Consider the following 23,625-nt stretch of genomic DNA (forward strand, 5'->3'; position numbering starts at 1 on the left):
ACACATACACACACACACACACATACAGACACACTAACTGCAAAGACTCCCATTTTGTGCTTCGCACATGGGAGTCAAAAACACACACCTTCACGCAAAAACCCCGAACCCCGCACGCAGCTACGACAAAGTATCTCGGATGCGGGTTCTATGCTGATAAATTGCCTTGGTGCTGTCATTACATCCATACATAGCTAAATACATTGCAAATAAAAGACGACATGCATGAGGGAAAAAACGAAATACAGATGTAAAAGGTGCCGCCGCGAAACCAACAAGTGGTTACGTAGTGGCGCCGGGTTTTAATTTCTTTGTTGTGAAAAATACTACACACAAAGGGGAAAAACGACACGAGGGTAAAATGACAAGGAAAACTTATCCTACCAGCTACAATGTCGGATGCCGTGCAGCGGCAACAACCCAAGCTAGAAACCCAGACAGGAAAAAAGGCAGGCGATCCAGCAGAGCCGCTAAAACTACATCCCCGCAGATGCGGAGAAAAAAGAAGAGTGATTTGTACAGCCGTCTATGGCGCTGCCATATGGCCTCGGTCATAGTGAATTTATCACTCAACATGCACTTTATTTCATGTACATGTATACTATCAATTTGTGTCGATGATTTGTCTCAGGACTGTGTGCTAATTAACTCTCTGACCACACGAACTTCAACAGAAACAACCATCGTAGTTTTAACACCTCTGCGAGGTGTGACTAATTTAGAATGGCAGGGGACTGTATTTGTGTAATTGGTGGCGTGACCACACGTTTTTACTGACATCAAATCAAATATTTACCGTGGTTAAGAAATCATTTGTGTATGCTTGGTATAAGATGGCATGATGCTGAAGCTCAAAAAGTTTTTTCAGTAGTTTGAAGAGAACCAATGTGTGTTGTTCACACCTGAAGTGTTTCTATAGTGTAATAATTTGATAAACAGCCATGGTATCTTTATGAAACAGTACGGTACATTCCACTTAACATCAGAAAATTGTTCTTTGTTTCAATAAAATAAGTATGAACCTGTGGTCTGGGATTAAAGAGTCATAGAATTATAGTTATCTATGATAAAACACAGTCAAACTCGACTGTATATTGTACGTTATATATGCATGTACGTTATATATTGGGAAAAAGAATACAGAATGTAGTCAATATACGTTTAGAATAGGTGATAGCATTATCAGTTACGCTCGGTGTTATAAATATCTGGAGATATTATTGGATGAAAACCTAGATTTGTCGGTGACTGCAAATGCTTTATGCTCTTATGTCGAAATTTAAATTCTTGAATAATATACTACTGTAACAATATACAATTCCATAATTGTCCCAATTATAGATTATTGTTCCAGTATCTGGAGTTAGCTACCCATGTTGCGATGCAGTTCAAAACAAGGCACTTAGATTCTTCTTAGAAGTGCATAAATACGCTCCAACTTTAGCAGTCACAGGGAATACGGGTTGGTCTATGTGCAGTTCACAGCATTGCATGGGCTAATATGGCTAGATACTGGAACAGGTTATGCATGTTAGGCGAATCAAGGTTAACTAAGAAAGTGTTTCTATGGGAACATGCTCTGGGATATGGAAATTGGTCATCTAATATGTGTAATTTTTTTGATTTGTTAGATATTGAGGACATATATTTATGCAATGTTGATGGCATTAAAGAAAAGAAAAATGAAATTTCCATTGAAAACTAGCATAAAAATGTTAATAATAAACCCAAACAACATACTTTTATTAAATTTAAATCTGAATTTGGAGGAAAAAGTTACTTCGTTTCGGTATACTTCCTTTGCGTATCGAAACAGAACGATATAGACATGAAATTGTAGACAGACGCATTTGTAAATTATGTTCTTTAAATGTAACAGAGGATGAAATACACTTCTTACTGTACTGTCCATTATACAGGGAATTACATGAGCAGCTATTTAATGTACTTAGTATTTCCAGAAACCAATTTAATTTGTTAACTGATATGTATAGAAAAAATAAGTTATTTTATAGTGAACTATGTTAGAGCAATAGCAAAATATATTACAAGATCATTTCAGAAGAGACGAAATAACCTGTTTTTGTAGTACATTAGTTGATATTATATTTTACAAGAAATAATACATACAATATCTTTATTTGACATACACCCTCTATATGTGAGTACATATACATGACTCCAGTGACTTGTGAGCCATTGGGCTGGGTAACAGATTTTATTATGTATTTATTGAATATTTTCTTATTGTATTTTGTATTTGTATTTATTTATTTACATCAGAAAAAGAAAATATATGTAACACAATTAAATGTGCCTGGGTCATCGGTAATGGCAAGGTAAGCATATAGTTCACAGTGAAATTGACTCTTATTTACAACAAAATATCAGAGTTTCTGCAGATTCTAATGATACATGTGTCATAACCCTTAACATTGCATGGTACATAGATCAACATTTGTTGTCAACAAAAGTTGAAGCTTGTTGACCCATGTATTAAGGTAGAAGCCTACATGTACAATGTACTCATAATTTTTGACAAAATTGGTCATAAATCGCATGACAACATTAGTTTATGTACAATCATGAAGCTAATGTTATAGCATTGTTTTGTATGTTGCAGTTAAGCTTTTTGAAAAAATATAATATCTCCTGAAAATTGCTATTTTTAGAACAATTCCATAGAACACAATGTTAAAGAAAAATTGCATTTTTTGACACTAATATGGAAACTTGCGCCAACAATTTTTGTCATAATTAAATTTTCTACCACATGATTTACACAATACCAATAAATTCATTTGACTGCTCAGTGCCGATGAAAGTAAAATTAAGAAGGTGGTACAGTTTATTTACAAAGCCATGCAAGAAAGAATAGATAGTTGATAGTCTTTAAAAAAAATATCATATTATCAACATATTATTTTGAAGCTTAACATTATAATATATTTTCTTTTTTTATTATTTTATTATTATTATTAAACTTTTATTGCTACTGTACTGATAGAAATACTGCATTTCTTAAGATGCAATAAATACTATTATTATACATTTGTCATCGTAATGCCATAAGTTACAGCGAGCGGTAATTTTCATCCTACCATATTAGGAAATGCAAATTCCAAATATTGAATGATTACGCGCATAAGTATCTCCTAATAATAAAAAAAAAACATGGCTGCCACCAGAGTTTGACCGGACCCCACAAAAAGAAGTTCGCTGATTCTGATTTCGGCATTCCCATGGTGTATCCTTGGAAGGAAAAGATGTACATTTGTATAATAATAAGGTTAATATGAGGATACCTCGAGGTATGCACTCAGACAGTACAGATACTGTCGATCGGTCGATACTGCCGCTGTACTGTCTTCATGCATACTTTGAGGTATCCTCGAAATAATCTCATACTATTATTAATATTATTATTATTCTACAAGTATGTTAACATAAATGTGATATTAAAAATATATGTGGAAGCCATGCACTATCAGGTGGGTTCTATGATAGGTCAAACAAAATAAATAAGATCTGTTTCTGGTTTGTGTGGACATGCAGTTTGAAACAGGATGCTCACACATTGCTACACATGAAAAGAAAATGTTGAACGAAAGAAAGGAGAACAAAAAAACAAGTCAAGTCATTGTCAATGAAATATGTCTGTCCATGTCTGTATGATAGACACAAGATACATGTACATGATAACCTATGAAGTTTAAACTTGTATGAGATATGGCTCTGTTGAACTGCATTTGTTAACATTTTGGATGTGATGGTGACAAGACTGCATGTGCATTTGTCTAATAATAATCTTTGAACAGAATCTGTGTGAACAACTTGATCAGTCCAGGAATGTCAGATATAAACATAGCTGTCAGTTGTCTATTTTGAACCCAATCTGAAAAATTAAATTACATGCATCAAGGCCCCATTATATTCAACAATGCATGTAAAATGTTCATCGACATACTAAATTTAAAACAAATCAAACCATATAAGACTGAAATCAAATCCCAGAATAGTGAAAATTTGTGATTTTGATGCATTTTTGACATTAAATCTTTTAAATTTAACTTTTCAAGCATATGTGAAATATGACTGATACAGATGGACGGATGAAAGCACAGTCATTCGAAAAGTCTAAACGAATGCATAATTGTTTCCAAAAAACCTTGGACCCGAAACAGATCCAGCTTTTTTGTTGGCCTTATAAATTATACAAACTAATGATAAATACGGCTAACTACATGTAGCCAAAAATGTTGCTGATTTTGCTGATTGAAAGGTTCAGTCAAATAAATGCCAAAGACAAAAATAAAAAGAGGACATACCTGAACTTGTTTCCATGGAAACAATCACTTTACAATTATAATTTCAATACAGCTTAAACCCTATTTTGGTGGCCATTTTGGATTGAGAAGCAAAATGTATATGTATTTAAAAAAACTCATCAAACGAGTACTTTTCCATATTGAGAAATATTGCTTTGGAAAAGCATTAATAGAAACAAAATGGCCATGGTTTGGCCATTTTAAATAGATCTGTATATCTAGGACATGATGCATAATGAATATATAAAATTTGAACATAATCAGTCAAAGAATGTCAGAGATATGCAGTGTTCTCCCCAGACTTCATGTCAAGCATCACAGCAAATTTACATAACAATACATCTAATTTTCATAATAATCAGTTTTCAAACATTGCGATATCATAACTGTGTTACTGTTGTTGTTATAATAAAAATTAGTCAATTTACAGTTAATTAAAGACAAGATTTTTATATCTGATAAATTTTATATCATCTTACTGCATTGTAGTTTATGTTTAAGTCAAATAAATTTTGAAATAGAAAAATGAAAAGACGTACATGTATGTTATAGCCAGTCAGTAAATATGTTATCCATGGATGTAACTGGTTCATTATTATTTTGTGTACAAGTTTTAGTGCCAATGTCACTGTCAGTTCATATAATGTTGGGGGAAAACAGTTTTTGGTTAAAGTCAACGAGATATTTTGAAATTTATAAAATAATAATAATAAAAAAAAAATTCTAAAATGGCATTTCGGCACTAAAGACAGCAATTTTTCATTGCAATATACTTTGTGAGTAACGCATTTAATAATTTATTTGTTCATTTTTTATTCCATATTCACCTATTAAACTTTTTTGTGTCTAAAAGATGTTACTTTCTTACATTTTAATGATTCAAATAATAAAAACACTGTTAACACTGTCATCCTCATAATATTCAAAACATGGAGGGCATCAATTTTAGCTCCCAATGATTAACAATGCCTTTTAACACTATGCTGCTACTTTAGGTATGAAATATCATCATGGCCAATTTGCATAACAAAATATCTAATTTGCATAATATTGAGTTTTCCCAACAAAATGTTGTCAATCTACAATTAATTAAAGACAAAATATTTTTATATCTGATAAATTTTATATCATTTTACTGCATTGTATTTTATGTTTTTGTATCAAGTCAAATAAAATTTGAAATAGAACAGCATAAAAAAGAGAAAAATTGGAAAGATTATGTTATAGCCAGTCAGTGAATATAATGTTATCAATGGATTAACTGGTTCGTCATTATTTTGTGTACAAGTTTTAGTGCCCATTCCACTGTCGGTTCATATAAGGTTGGGGAAAAAATTTTTTGGTTAAATTTATAAAGTCGACAAGATATCGAAATATGTTGAAATTAATAAATCAATAATTAGAACGAAATTTTAAATTATGGCACTGTACACATTTATTTTAAAAGGTTTTGTCAAATGAACAAGTTTTCAAGTGATGTAGTTGCAATTCAATTAATTCACATGCATGTACATTTTTAACCCGATTGCACATGAACTCAGAAAATATGCGAATGATGTAACGCTCTTATATGATAGAATGTAATGTTACAGGGAACTCAGAAAAGGCTATTTTGATTCAGGATAAATAACTCCAGCGAAGTTATCTCAAGGGGCAATATTCTCCATGCTAATAATTTTTTTTTTTATCTGCATGATGTTAATTTTTTTCAACAAGTTGTAAAGAGCATTTTTCATTTTTTTATATTTTGTTGAGCTCATTTTAGACTGTAATCCCTATCTATTATTACTTTACTCCTATGTGTACATGTTGCTGATCCCCTTCACCTGAGATAATACAAGCATTATTCTTTATATTGTTAGTTGTACGTACATTGGGGTTCAGTTTGCAACACGTTTTTAATTTCTTCTATTTCAAGAACAAATTATGGGAGCTAAGATGTTCACTTGATTAAACATTATTATAAATTTGCCAGCAACATTACCCCCCCCCCCCAATAATAACTGGTCGCTCCTTATCACCGTGACGGCGAATACATGCATCTGTGAACTGCTAGTAGTTGACATATTCCACAACTTAAAAATAGTTTAACTGCCAAAACATCGACTATTTGAAACTGAAAACATGATGCACTCTACACTAGTTTCAAAAACAGCGAAAAAACTGTCGAAAAATTTTACTTTCCAACAAGGAAGTAAAGTAAAAGTATTACTTTCGTCGTTGTTGTTGACAATTCCGTCTTACATGGCAAGTACGGCACTAACAACTAAACTGTGACCCAAAATGTGACTACGAATTAGGAAAGTGCACGAATTATCGAAAATGAACTTACCTGTCACCGAAATTTGAAAAACAGCGACGAGTAACACCATGAGCCCCATATCCTCAGAACTTCTGCGTCAATGGCCGCGCGACAACTAATTTGCATACAGTCAGGTGACCTCATCGCAACCAATTTAATGTGATAATACACTCGTCTGTCGAGCGCAACGAAAAAGTCGCAAATTTCTAGTAGAATAGCAACTAGTAAATATTCAGGTAATAATAAATACATTATTATTATAATTATAATTATTATTATTATTTGGATAAAAAAGGCCGGAACGATAATATATCCTTTATATTTTTCCCTCGTTAAGGAACAGAAACCGAGACCGAAACGACGGAGACCGTGGCTGACTTTTCAAGACTAGCCTGTCGACAGCCCCACAATTTGCTTGTTTGTTTTTTCGCGAGAATAAAAATGCCAACAAATTGATTTAATTCGACTGGGTTGTGTGCCATTGTTTTACCACCTAGGCCATTTCCACTGTGCCAATATTTTACCGCCTAGGTCAGTTCCACCTCAGACGGGTCTGAGGTTCCACTATGCCATTGTTAGTGGCATTATTTCATCACATAATCATCCACAAGAATACGCTATCGTAAACCGTCTACATAAATATGTATTTCTTCACAAATTTCGTAATAGGAACGGGACCATGTACCTATTTCCAAAAATAATATGCATTACAAGTCCTGGAATATTTAGCAGAGGGGAGGCAAGGGGGGTAGCTGGTACGGTTTTACGGAAAATAAAAAAGGCTTTTTACAATTTACAAGGAAAAAAAGACGTTTTTACAGTTTACAGTGTTAAAAAAAGGAACATTGAATGGTCCGAAGAGCTCTCCGGCTCAAAATCTCCGCTATTGCTGCGCCGTGTGTAGAGATGCAAACGCATATTACCCTCGTAATGCTCTTCATTCGGTTAGAGGGCCTTTTACGTCTTGACATTCAATTTTGTAGTGAATTGTGTCATCTAGTCGTTTTACAGTTTCTATAATGTAATTTCCCTGGATTATTCTTTACGATTTTTTTATTTGGATGTAAATTCTTGTACGTACCGAGAAAAATGACACATTTTTACAGTGTACGAAAAAAAATGTTTGATCGATTACGTTGTACGTCTAGCCTGTGATTACAGAATTACGGAATTTATTTTTTCAATTTACGTAGTACGAACAAAAAAATATTGCAATTACGTTGAACGAAAATAACCCTTGCCCCCCCCCCCCCCCCTTAGCACATACCGGTAAGTGCGTGAATACAGTACACGTTAGACTGGCGCAGTTTGGGCAATTAATTTGTTTTTGTAGTTTAAATAAAATAAAAAAAATCGCGAAATGGAGGTGTTAGCGCGAAATACCCTGTAACTGCGAAATCACCCCGACTGGTTTATTCTGCATGGCCCTCTATCGACACTGCAGGAACCCGTCGATTTTTCAACGGGTAGTTATGTTAATGAGTGTTTTAATTGACAATCATCTAAGCCAATCACAACGTCTCTTCAACTAACCTCTGACCGAGAAGACGTCGGCAGTGTGACCTTTACCATGTTGACCTCATTATGCACGTGTTTCCGCGCCCACCTCATTATAATATGTGCATTCATGAATATTTAATAGCAATGAATTTCCTGCAGAATAAACCAGTCGGGGTGATTTCGCGCTAACACCTCCATTTCGCGAATTTTTTTATTTTATTTAAACTACAAAAACAAATTAATCGCCCCAACTGCGCCAGTCTAAGTACACGTGTGCATGAGCGCTTACTGATCAGAGTGTGTAGTTATTGTTTTCTCATGAAAACAGTTGGTATACATTCTCGGATGAAACATCAGGTAGAATGGGATATCTCCAAGCTGTCCTATATGTATGCGAAAGGAGTGTGTTTTTGGCAAATGGAATACTAGTAAGCGACAAAAAATGATTTTTACTGTCTGCCAGTGTTGAAATTGCCTGATGCAATATGTTAAACATACTAAGTAAACCACATTCCCTCTGTGGATAGAAAGACATACTACTGGGAGGTATATTTGTCAGTTTATATAATTTAAGAAAGCAAATAGGATGTACATGTATTTATGTTATGTAACCATTTTAATTTATTCCGATGAGTTTTAAGAATTCTTTAATAAATTTAAATATGTTATAGTATCTGGCAATGAAAATGAGTGAAATTTCCATGTGATTAGATGTTTTTCAAAACCATGCTTGTTAGAGACCCACAAGTTGTCTACTCAAATTTTGGCAAATAAACCCTATACCCAAGAATTGCTTAACCTAGAAGATGCCGAGATGACAACGCGTACACACGGTCACGGTCCTGGTAATCGTGGTCTAAATGAAAACTGGATGGATGGATCAAGAGTAAATATATATGAATAAACAAATAATGAATGCTACTCAGAGTATTTTTCTTTTCTTTTCTTTTTTGGCGAGGATTACAGATATAGTCAGAAATAGTCGGGCCCGTAATTTCATAGTTTAATCAAATAAATCTTCAAATAAAGAAAGAGAGAAAAATATATAACGTAGAGCAGTCGCGCCGTTCCATGGATGCTAAAAAGACTCTTTTTAGAGTTTGTGTCTGGCCGTTCCTACCATTGTGTGGTAACACTATCAATGTTGTTGGATTTTTCTTTATTGTTCTTCATAATCTTACATTATTGTACTGTAATTATACCTCCCAAATGAAGATTTCAAAAAAATAATGACATAATAATAATCACTATGGCAATTTACACCTATGCCCTGAAATAACCGTATACCCTTACATCATGGATCATCATTGATGGCGTATGTAGTCTATTCACATGCAAATTGAGTATGTAAATTAATAATTAGCTCAAACAAAAATAATACAGTAGCCGAATTATTAGTAACTTAGCAACCATAGTAGCGGCACTGCCGAATGAATGTCCCCGTAATATCACCGCTGTCTTAACAGAACTTTATTTGCTTCAACTAGTCGTTTAAATTTGCATGAAATCAATACTAGTATCCAATGTGAAATCGTATCACATAATGTCATACAATGTTTTGAGATACTTGTACGTCATCACTTCTCATGAATAATTAAAGAGCGTCTTGACTTCCGCATTTGCGGACAAGCGTCACTGGCTGTCTGCAGTGTAACAGAAATGACTAAAGACACAGTTAGTATTTGTCTGAAAACTGCTTGTATTGTACCGCATGAATTTAATTTATCAAAGTTGTTGGTCGCAACACATCGAGTCATGGAATCACGGCGGCTACTATATACCATGGTGATTTTCTAGCAATGTGAATCTTGGACTCTTGCCATTGCATGACAAGGTCGGCTATAATACTGCGCCCTCGCCGGCGGATTTACGTTGCGTTCGAGTAAGTCCGCCGGTAGAGGCGCAATAACTACAGATATCTATTAATATTTCGTTTTTTTTTTTTTTTTACATTTACATACCATATTGCATCATAATTTATCTTTTATAGTTTATAAAAATATTCTCTATTATTGATGCTCCAGGTATATACAATGAAAGATGGTGGCCAGATTTCAGTATTCAAGTTCAAATCGTACTCAGTGGAAGTGGTGCAATTATAAAGCGCTCAAACCTAAAGATTGCACTAATGCTCATAGAATTTCAATTCTAAAACTCCACCTACGTCGACTTTGTTGTCAACTGATTTTTTTATATTTCGCTACGTTGTATTACACGTTTGGCATTTTTGGCAGTTAGATTTTTGACTTGCTTGCAAGGTTAGCATTTGTGAAACTCGACTTTGTGCTGAGAACTCTTACACATTTAGCATATTTATCACGTTTGAATCAGCTCGTGTTTTGACTTTAACCATTTTAAATTAGTCAACTAGATCTGCCCACTGCACAATACAAGTTGACTGATATTAGGGCGTGGCCTTCGCCTGAAATAAAAGTAACCGCAATAATAGCAACCGTCATCTCCCGACTCCAGCCACTGACGTTTATGTCACGTGACCACCAGGGAAATTGTTTCAATTTTAATTAAATTCTCATATTTTCTTAAACTGAAAGTATGGATGGCTCCGTTTTTACGAACGATAAAATCAAACGAAAGCAGTACTACGATATAGTTCACGTTTCTTTGCATTCGCACAGTCTTTCCCGTGTTTTCCTTTGAAACTAAATGTTTGATTTATCTTGAAGAGTGTATTCACAAGTAAACGACAGACTGAAAAAACGGACTCATTACATATATGGACTAACGTAGTATCATGTAAATGACAAAGAGCAAATACAATGAGGGGGTTGCCTAAAATTTGTTTCCATGGAAATGAAGACACTGTGATCTCCGTTAGAGTTGAACCTTCTTCTGTTTTACAAATATTTGAATTGGAAATTGGTCAAAATGCTCACAACTGAGGTTCATTAAATAATCAACTATTGTTTCTGGTATCCCATTGTTTTTCTTCGGACTTTAAAATAACCAGTTACACACGGTATAACTTTCCTAACATACAAATTGCTGTGTCAAACGTGTTAGCTGCGACCAGACTTGTTAATATATTGTTATATTGTAACTGACTTAGTAATGTTATTGCGATTGGTATAATCCTTTCTTCACTGTCTTGACTTGACATAGATGAGACAATATTCAATTATGGGCGGAATTTTGAAATTGTGATTAATACCAAGCACGAGTAAAATAATATTTATTCATATGCTAGATCAAATTTGTTTGGGTCATCTAATTTCCTGATTCTCCATATTTTGAATGGATTCCGGGAGAGGAGTCATTGTTTTGTGTGAAACTCATGAAAATGTTTCCGGTCGACTGGGCCATAAAGACTGAGCCGTCCCTTAGTGTGCGAGTGTGTGTGTTTGATAAATGCCTACTCCTTTATCTACCTATACTACGTAAAGCACACAGTAACGGCAGACACAGTACAATCAAGACACATGTTTTGTCAAATACGGTGAACGTACCGATGTTATAGCAACGACGGCGGTCGATCATATTAATGTCAGATAAATCATGACATACTGATTGAAATTTGAAGAATCCGGAGCGATATGCAGTTTGCGTTCTGGTTAGTCCACCGGCGAGGGCGCAATAACTACTAGTACTTAGTACATCACCGACCATGTCAGGCTTCCGCAAATAAAGTTAAGATGATAGACGAAACAAAACAAACATGTATTATCTAGACATGTAATACGTACTATGTCCGTCTGAGACAATGGAAATACAATTTGTGATTTATCCCTAAATCACGCAGAAACTCCGTCGATGAGTCTGACCGTGACCTTCAGCAGAAGTTCAGTTTGAGGGCTGAAAATCCGAATAAATCGATCATTACTAATAATTAATGACTTCCCGATTTGGGAAAAGAATAATAATAAATAATAATAATAATAATCAACAATCCTGTTATTGATATACTGGGCTCTTTTCGCGTACACCGATTAGTTCAAACGACATTTAAAGAGAAAGAGACTTATTTATTTGGTACAACTTAGTGAGCTGACACAAGTACACGAGATGATATATATTACTAGTATTTGATTCCCCTCTTTTGTTTTTACAACAAAGTTTGCTGAATGACTGCCAAAAAGTGCATTGCGAAAATATCGGTTCTCACCAATTTACCATGTAGCATAAAATATTTATTTATTTATTTATTTATTTATTTATTTATTTATTTATTTATTTATTTATTTATTTATTTATTTATTTATTTATTTATTTATTACCACCATGAACAGCAAAATTGAACATAATACAAGTACAACATTCAGAAAAATTATGGTAGAGAACATAATAAATAGTTATATTGTTTTAATGAGAGTATTTACTTAATTCTCAATTTAACACCTAATATCCGTAATGGTCTTAATAATCCTAACTAAACAGCCATATCAGTCTGAATTCTTACCATACAGCTTACCATACTGCCTTACTGGTCGGCGTCACCCACTGGCCGCCAAGTGAGACTTCCGGGCGCCGTTTACCATGGCAACAGCCAGGATTATTGTTTTGACTGGCAGAGTGTCGCGCGCCGGGGCTCGGCTCACACAAGTCCACCACTTATCTTTCATGGCGTGAATGTTTTCAACGCGGGCCGCGCCCCGCCCGAGCCTTTTACCAATATAATGCGAACTCGGGAAGATCTTTACCGGTATAATACGGACTCGGGAAATTATACCTAACTGTAAACCGCAGGGTTCATCTTTATTCCATGACAAAGTGAGCAATTTTTCTCGGAATTCCAGCCCCGCTGGTGATACATATTAGTCCGCCTTTTAAAAATATTATGACGACCCCACCCGGCTACAGACATGTCTAGTATTAATGAACGAGTTAAACATCATCCAATCAACAAGTTCTTCATTTTGAATAGGTGGGCGGTATCAATTGCTACTTCACTTGAAGGCTTGCGTGCACATTATGGGTGTAGACAATGTGGATATCTCGAGCCAATCATTATTTGATATTTGAAATGAATAACTCCTGAACGCATCCTAACTATGAATACGAATATTTGCAAATTGTTGGATAATTTGATAGAGGTCGTGGTTTGTTGACTTTTGCCTTTTATGTTGACTTTTAAGTTATTCAGTTGAGTTCAAGTTATTAAACTATAATTGATAGTGAGTTCTACACTGTGTGTTAGCAAATTTGTAGGTGGGTTTTTGCCAAGGTAGTTTAAGATCGAGACAAGACAACATCTTACAAATGTAGTTATCGATTAGAACGACAGTCACCACGACTGAACTAAACACGTATCACGTAATGTAATCTTGCGACGGGAAGTGTGGCTTTGCGGACATTGCTGTTCTGATTTTACCGATATTAGTATAGTGTGGGGGAATTACGTTACATTTGCTTACAAGTTTGATGGTAGGGTGTTTCAATTTAATTTACAAAAAATAATATCACTCGAAGAATTCTGGTAATGGCGGTAACAAATCCAAACCCAGTATTCATACACTACCTTCGAAATAATCGTCGAATGAGGGCGCTCTGGATGAGAGTCGAATTCACCGTTCCACGGGGATGAGAAACTAGTTGCACATGCAACGATACTGCCGCCTATGGCATACTATACAAACGAGCTGAACTAATTTTAACTCGTCAAAATACAATCGTGATTAGAATAAAACTATAGAAAAGGGCATTATCAGTTAAAGTTAGTACCGATGTCTTGAAATTTAAAGCCACATTTCTGAAAATACGACAAAGACAAGACGTAATTAATTACCAGCTCTTTACTTCCAGTTGGAAACCATTTATTTTAACAAAGCGCCACCATCGACCGACATTTGAACTTTTTAAAGCAATTTGAATCAAATTGTTTACCATATATACTATATGTCTCACATTAGGTTTATGTTCTATATAGACGACAAGATCGAGATATGTCATACATGGCTCACTGTCTATGTTTCCTATTATTATACCAATCTGACCCCCCAGGATTTGTAATCATATTCCGCTGCACATATATTCTTTAAATAACCTTGGCTAAACTAATACCACCATTCAGGAGACATGTGATACAAGCAATGTTTGTTATTTTATGTTGTTACAAATTGAACAAACCTTAAAAAAGTCTACCCATGATGCCTCGCTACATAGCAAGTAACAATGCTGCCAGACTAGTAGTTTTTAAGAACTCGATAATACCATTGCAAAAATAGAGACGATGTAATAGCAAAATGTACAACTCTGACACAGGTCAACCAAGGTACAAATTATAAAAGCAATTGAGTAGGTAGTTTTCAAAAAAGTTATTTATTATTATTATTATTATTATTATTATTATTATTATTATTATATGTATAGCTATACTTGGTCATCATAAGCTACATTAGAGCTACAATAATTATAAATCCAAATTATGCATGCAAAACCTCTTTGTGTTTATGAAAACTAACGACATGTGTTCAAGCCAATAGTTCCAATCATCCAATGACAGTGTAGTTTATAATTGTTGTACCAGTCTTTGACTCATCACTATTGTTGTAACCTTGCCTTCTTTATCTGGTAAGTTTTTGATTCTTTGTTCTTTGTAAGTGTTTTGATTCTTTGTTGGAAACTATCCAGGTTTTAATTTACCTGCAAATCGATTAGTTTCTTTGTCCACTTTTACTGGTTAATTAGGCAGTTTCAGACCAAAGTTGTTCTTTCATGAATGTGACTGAGAGTGCAACTTTTTAAAAGAAATATTTTTATCAAATCACTTTCTTCTGATTCACCAAGCTGTGGAGAAGCCACTCCACCAACTGGGCTAAGCAGGTGGTAAATGAGACACTGCAACCAATGACTCGGGATTACACATGCATTTACTAACAACAATATGATTTAATCTGGCGAACACCCTAATACCTGTTTGAACTCTTGAACCCAACCAATGCAAATATTATCACTGACATTAGGATAACGAAATATATGCATGCTAAGTCAACATGCACTTCATGTTAAAAGATGTGCATTAGTACATCCCCTGGGGTTGAAATAATATATGGCCTATTAATGAAACTACATCATGACTAATGGCATGGTCACTAAGCAACACATCTTGTTTTCGTCCATTAACAGCTGTTCACATGTAAATTACAATTCTGTTTTGTTATCTACAAAGTGCAGGAAACAGACTGAATGAAGAAATACATATCCCAGTTTAATACAATTTTAGCCAACATTGATTATACATGTATAAGTATTGACTGCCCAGTGTAGAAATACTGACTCCAAATGATTATACAGATTATGATATAACACAGAATTATAATCTGTATAAGTATATACAAATATTTAGTTTAATGCAATATACACGTCAAACAATTTAAATGTACGATTCTGAATATAATTGAACAATATTTTGAATTTAAAAACAAACATAACTTTCAGTACAACTTGAGAACTGAAGACCTCTATATAATAGTAGTGTTTTAATTATCATGACTGGACTTAAACACATGAGACTTTTATCCTGAACTGTTATTCACCTTGTTACCTATCAGGCTGTCATTTTTCAAAGAATTATAATTGTTTATATATTTAATACTGATATATTTAAAGAGCATTAGAAACACACAAGTAGCATTTGAGTGGGGTTAACATCACCGATCCTCCTGTTCAAAATTTAAAAGATTTATCTGCTACCCACTCTAATAATTTCCGTTGTATTATGAAGATTTGTGTGTAAGAATTCATAGTTGGGGCATAACCTATTGCAGCATCACTTGATATACTATTTGGTTACTAGTATGTTTATTTAGAATTAAACAAATCCTGTACATTTGTCACAATCTGTCTTGTTGTCGGGAGTTGCTTTTATATCATGGTCAACATTATTTGACACACTTGGTCCTTTTATATCATTCATGGATGAAAATGTGATAACGATTTCCTATTTACAGTAACAAGTACTTTTAACATTATTATGACTTAAAAAAATACTATATGTTATATTGTCACACGTAGTATTAGCGTTGACTAGGTAACGGGGTTTACTATTATTCAGTAGTTGAGTGATGTACAAAATGCTGTCTTATTCACTGAGTGTGGATCACTTTTTTAGATAGTATTTATGTGGAAACTGGTTGCCATGGTGTTTCCCCGGTGTCATTGTACATGGCTTATTTTAGGTTGTTAGAATTCACCGTGTAAAGGAGCGAGACATGGGCTGGGGATGTCTTTCTTAAATTTGTTTTTTTATGCTAATTGAGTGACCGACCTTTGACCTGGAGGGACGAGTTCTCGGATTGGTGGAAGGAACGCGCTAAAAATAGGACGAGAAGATGGCCGTAAAATCTGAACTTGGTTACAGGCGTGGGACTGCATTGATTCTGACTGAACACTCGTAGCAGAGAAGAGGAATCATCCAAGTCACCGTTGGAGTCAGCTGTAAGCCTGAGGGAGCCCTGAATCCTGTGACACGAACTGTCCATAATTGAAAGACTTTGTGCTCTTGCAAACCACGAGGCTGACATCGATTTATACGGTTGAGGGGTAAACTTGGAACATTGACAAGTAACCAAGACGGCACGGGATTTGCTGGCAAGCTAGTAAATCGAAGGGAAACTGAGGTATACTATTTGATTCATGTGTTGTAGGCCGACTTCGCCATAACAGAGTGTCACTTTTGTCACCATAATAAACTGCCGTGAAATTTATTATTTCCACGGATTTTCTGGTAGGTATGATTAAGTAAACAAACGGGTTTGTACAGCCCTACAATGTTTCTACATTTAATGTTGTTTTAAAGCTTTTTTTGGGGGGGGGTGAACTAAATTTCATTCATTGAATCATTTGACTTATTTATTACTGATTCAAAATCTATAATTTCACGGTTTCACTGCTTGAATAATTATCCGGTTTGTTTATTTATTTGATTGTTTGTCTTTTTGTTATTTTGCTTGTTTATGTTTAGCATTGTCTGGATATACTTTGTAAACGTGTTGGTGTCGTGGCCTGTGAAATATTTAGCCGAATGCACACTCTCTAGATCTGTTTCCCAATTACTACAAAATAACCATTCGCACAGTATAAATATTATATATGTAGCGTCACATGTTTATTTACAATATATGAACCACTCAACTACTTAAGGGAAAGACAGTACAGCAGTATTGTTTCATAATAGCAACCTAATGAATGAGTGTTTTTCTATAACGTGTGTCAATATAATACAAGCGGATCACAGAAAATCCTTTCACGATTTGCCAAATCAAAATTCGATAACGATAATAGTCATATTAAACTTTTAATAAATAACTTTTAACAATTTATATGCTCCCATCAGCACAGTAAAAATATACTAGGGCACGCGTTATGAATGTATAATATAATACAAGATTAACGAGAGCCAGTCAATCTACTGTAAGGTGCAATATCATGTGATATGCTATGGCCAATCACCGGATTGCTGAAATGGAATTGCCAGCACGCATGGCATGCTAGACTGCTCACATCCTGTTCCCCCTTTCTGCGTTCTCGCACTAAGCTAAGGTAAGTAGTTAACGTACATCGTATTGTGTAACTGATACGGAAAAGCACTACCTATGACATCAGCAAAACATCCAAACATATGTTTTATTTGACAACAATGATATAAAGCTAAGTAAGTTATTTACGTAGCACAAGCAAACTTACAGTGAATGTTTCAAACAGAAAAAAATGTATTATAGCGCAGAAAGAAATATAACGAGTGTCACACGTGGAGCAGATATGTTCACTTTCTATGTATACCATGGAGTTCATATGTCTTTCACTTACTAATGTAGTATGTAGTGTAATTGTTGTTTGCTTGTTTGTTGGTTGTTTGTTTATTTGTTCTTGTGAATTGTTTTGTCAATCGTTGCCAGTCACTTGTTTTGTGTTCTCAGACTTATACATTATCTTTGTAAATTTCATTGTATGACTTTTGTCTAAAGATCTACAGTAGAGTATGTTATTGTTACTTTTGACCAATGTCTAGTGGCGATTATTGCCCACTTCTACGTGTGATTTGGTTTGAATTATTGTTAACCATCTGGTGATGGTTTCAAAAATAACTATGCTTCCTAATCGGAATAGGGTTATCTAACGGTGATTGGTGTTCATGAAAGGCAATACTTTATGCAAATGAACCAGAACGTTCTACGGTGACTCAAAAACGCACTCACGAATCACGATCTCTATATTTGTCTTTAACCCTTTGAAGCTGTGCAGTGGATATATATGATATAAACGGAGTGCCACGAACGTGACCCTACAGTATGACGTTCATTAAACTCGTGTATTAATTTGCATTACTTTTCGACGAACGCTTGTTTAAAGTCTGATATTGCCGGGTCACGCATGATATACTAGTATACCCTATTTATACCCAATGTATATTTCGATTGTAGTCATTACAAACAATTATCATAAAAACATTCATTTATCTTCATTTTTGCAAACAAGAATTTAATGATACATACATCCTACAGATAATTATGTTTTCCCCAATCTATAAAATAATTTAAAATAACGATTTTAGTAACAAGTTTGTTATTATTTCGGATGAAATAAATTACCTGATTTATTACAAAATCTACATTATTTGAGGAGTCAGTATGACATCGCAGTGAAAGTGAACAATTTTGTTTTTAACACAACTATTATATTATTTTCAGATACTATTATTGTAGAACATTACTATTTAATCGTAGCTCAGTGTACCAGAGTTAATACTTGATGACGTCCCTACCTCGTTAGTTTGATTGTTTTATGATTAAAATGAATATTGAAATGTGCATTATTATCCTATTTCAGTTTACCTCTCTGTTTTCATAAATGTTACCATGGTAACCAATACTACGCAATGATTCTGAGTCACATGTCTATAATTAGCTATGGAATCATGAAATAGTAATGAATTTAAATTCACTAATTTTAATTGCTGTAATTTAACCCGCTTTCACATCAATAAAACAAGCTACTAATCATACTCATTTATCTTGTCAATATTCACCCGATGGGAGCGAAAAGATTACTCGGCATAGTCACCAATGATAATAACATTATGATTGTTTTGTAGATAAGAACTGCGCAGAGTTTGCAATAGTGAAACATTGTTCAAAACTAGTGTTATTGGCGACAAACATAGTAATTTTATGCAGAAATTCAGCCACAACCCAATCATGAAAATGCGCTTGAATCAGCTAAAAATCACTGCACTGCGTGATGTTTACAATTGTTCACACAAATTGTAATTCCATATACACTTACAGCATTGGTTCTCGTCGCCATAGTTCCGTAGTATATATTATTTCACAGCTTTCGCGGTCCAGGCGTCGCGGGCGAGGTCATTTAGATCGAGCTGTTGTGGTTTCAAGGTTGGGTTCTTTCCAATCACTACTGTATAAACATATGACTAATTTAGAACAATATAATCGCCGGACTCCATACTGATTTTAGGTTGTTTTTCCGAGGGTATATAAAACTACTTTCTGGTACGTGATTAGACTTGCCTAGAACATCCAGTCTTTTGCTGATTATTAGTTTATGCTGTTTGGAAACATTGTTATTCACTTCATTCGGTTTGGTATGTAGGGGCTCTGCTAAGATACTACATGTAATGTGATATTTGTGTGCACCTGCTTCCATTTGATACAGCATAGGAGTCTCTCTTAGTTACCCAACAAGATAAGCACTTCTACAATTATGGGCACCGTCAGATGGATATGTTATGGACCTACAATTTATCATGTTGCAATGCTTTTTTTAGTGAGTGTATGTTCACCAGTTGTAGCATGTAACACTTCTTTTATGATTCTGATCTGGTTCTCCGAAATATAGAACATAAGGTGGGTAATTCCCGCGAGTTGTTCTTCATCTGTGTAATGTTCCATTTTTCAACTTTATTTTTTACAACTCGCTCTGCTTCTATGACGACTTACCAATAAATGCATTCATATGTCCAATGAGTTTGCGTTCTCGATATATATGGCCCTTATGAATATTCATGGAAAATGACACAATACCCTTTTTACCTTGCTTCAACACTTTCTAACACTAATTTGTTTAAGGTATTAACTCCGATCTTTGTGTTCCATTAGTGGCGACTCTGTCTGTCCCTCCCTTTTGCCTTCTGACAATTATATCTTATGCATTTTTCAGCTAACAATCTAATAATTTTCACTCAGTTTTGAAAGCATGTGCATCCTATGTGCCTATCATATATCTCTCGTTTGGACGCATGGTTGTCTTTCGAAAGATTACTCTTGATCTAACTTGCAATTACAGCTTTCTTTATTTCATCTTCAAAACATTTGAATAATTTGGATTATATATAGTTTGTTCAGCTTCTTTCAAATCTTTGTTGGTAAATTCTTGTGCGTCTCTATTTTCCTTCTCTAGAAGCTAGGTGACAGCCTTCTTCAGATTGTACCACCTCAAATAAGCCTGGTCATAGGTCAAAATTATATGTCAAATGTACAGCAACATCTTTTATGTAAGGGTATTCTGGATGCAATTGAAAGTCATAAGGATGCCCGACTATGCATCAGGAATGTTCAACAGGAAATTGGGAAGCATAGTTATTTTTGAAACCATCACCAGATGGTTAACAATAATTCAAACCAAATCACACGTAGAAGTGGGCAATTATCAGGGGGAAATTTTTCTCCTCTGGGTTCTCCACACGTGCCAGGGGGGAATATCTCGTCTGGCTCTATATCTCGTCTGCTTGAGGTGCGGGATCGGGAAAGTCAGTTAAGCCTTACAGTCAAATAGACGCACACAACGCAATACGTATCAACTCTCGTCTTTAGTCTGTCAGTCGAGTACTCTATTTCTTTTACTTTACAAAAATGATTTGGACCATTATAATTTTAGTGAACTTCTTTATGTTTTGGCTTTTTATAAATACAAAAACTTGCATTGTGGCTTTCTCTGCAGCATTTTTTGTCTTCAGCTCTGACACATGCTTTGCATAGCATATCATTAGTACAGAATGTCTCAGGGCAACATGAAAACAGCTATTGACCACTGTATGATTATCAGTGAATTGTTTTTCAACTGCGATTGGTCATTGCATTGGATACAATGCTATATTTATTCAAAACATTTGTAATATTGAGCACATATATTCTCGAAAATGCTGTTAGTAATTCAATGTTTAATAGTGTGTTACTAGTCGTTGATCACATATATGTCAGTGCTTGTGTATCACCCCCATGGCACATTTGTAACAGGCTCCATCAATATCTGTTTAATAGCCCTTAATATATTTGGAATGGCTAAGATTTAACCAATATTTGATTAGATTAATTCAGTAAACTTTTCCAAGCCTTTTGTTGTTTTGCATTGCTGTATCCATTTACCAATAAACACTGACCTTGTTCAATTCTTGATCCTGTTATTTTCAGAAATTGTTCCATGTTTTTAACATTAACAGTATTCAAAATATTCACTATTTTGTAGTACTGATTATGATACCAATGTTGTTGTAAAATGATGACGTTATCTTTCAATGCATGTCCAATAATTAATATACCTCTACAAACAGCTTTAATTCAAAATTGAGACCATGGTCATCGTGTGTCTCTGATAGCAGTAAAACTGATCTGCTGCATGGCATCCGTATGCACAGTGTTCTGTTGGATACATTAAACACTGTTCGCAATATTTCTCACATCTTGTGTTATTCTTACCCAATAATGTTACTCTTCGTAGTGTTCTTTACTACCACCAATTTCAGTCAGCTGTTTTACACTCTTCTGCTGCATAATACATCATACATCTTCTCTTGCTTCCGATTGCTACAAAAAATCCTTAATTCCGGAAACGAATGTAAAACGAATTTCTACTTTGTCGAACTTGTTTATGAGAAGGCCCACATTTTGATGTCCGGTCTGTGAATTTTAATATTACCATAAACTTTTGCTCCCACATTTCGCTTCACGTTATGTGTTTTGGTGCATATGCAAAGTGGTCGTCAGCTTCCCCACAAGAACTCTAAAGTAATATTCAATATTAGATGTACACCTCACTACCCTGGGTTACTGGTCTGGTTTTTTAATGCAAACCCCACTATCTTGGGTCAATGCAAGGTTTCCCGTAAAGACCATGTTATTCACAGTCAATCAATCTTAAAATGTGTCACACAGATTTAAATGACATGAGTCAATTCAAATCAGTATAATCAGTCCTCAATGTAAATTGCTTATCATGTTTGCAGTGTAAAATACACTACTGCATGTAATTCTTTTAAATCAATCATTCCTTTAAATCATTAAATGTGTGCAAATTATCTACAAATCTTTGATATTATAATAATACAAGTCCTAATATATAAAAATTAAGTGATTTTATAATTTCCCTCTGTTTTCTTATCTAATTTAATTAGAATAGTACTTCTTCCATCCAAAGATACCACATGTCTTAAATACACTAATCTGTAATAGAAGCATAACGTTTGGATTTAAATACTTCCCTGCTCTGCATAGTTGACAAATAATACTCCCCAAATTGTTTGATCTCCACATACACTTTTTCAAATCTCAAAGAGTTTATTTTCCTATTCAAACTTGTATTTTAAGCTAAATCACTTCATGAAAAAGTATAGTTTTATTTTAGTAATATAATAATATTTTTTTAAATTGTGATTCTTAGAAAAAAACGTAACGTGGCAGAGAACGGCATAGCAGATATTCAGCATTAGTAACGTATGACCAAACGTTAGAGTACACAAGGTGAATTGGCATCCAATTTTCATAAACGCCGCGTGGCAACACCAGAACTATGCCACATAACTAGTTTTCCAGGTTTATTAATGAAGTATACTAAATTAAAACAGATTTAACCATGCATCGGGCGCAATACTTGGTGACGAACCTGCCTGATTAGAAAACAGTGATATTTAAACAACAGCTATGTTTTTATTGGCCACAGTGAGTAAAGTTAAAATGTACATAATTTCCAGTTTACAATAAAACATAGTCAGTTCTAAGAAATATTCAATATTGTGTCTATTGAGAATGCAATAAAATAAAATAAAATAAAAGTGTAAATGCATTGAATGCACAAACAACGATAATAATTAATACTTGATAAGTTACACTCACTCATTAGTAGTTACTATGAATAACAGCTTTCATTCACGAAAATCTACTTTTGTATTACACAGGTTTTAATTAAATATGTATACATAAGCATATGTTGAAGACAGTTTGTCTACGCTTATAATATACTGGTATATAAATATATCACAAGCTATCATTTAAATAAATAAATAATATAACCGAGTTGGAATTAATTTGAAAGAATTTATTGCTTTCACTTGGTACTTATATAAAAGTGTTTTTTTATTTTAACTTACTGTCTACCATATCAATCATATTCAGATTTACGAATGTATTTCGTTGTGCTACGCGTCTAATCTTCACATATTGATGATAAGGAGCTAACATAACAAGTATATATATATATACCGTTTATATCGTTTGTCTTTGTTATATATTTCTACTAGTTCAACGTCAATAT

This window comes from Saccoglossus kowalevskii, chromosome 9, assembly GCF_978046115.1.
Source record: "Saccoglossus kowalevskii chromosome 9, keSacKowa6.1, whole genome shotgun sequence".
Classification (NCBI taxonomy): domain Eukaryota; kingdom Metazoa; phylum Hemichordata; class Enteropneusta; family Harrimaniidae; genus Saccoglossus; species Saccoglossus kowalevskii.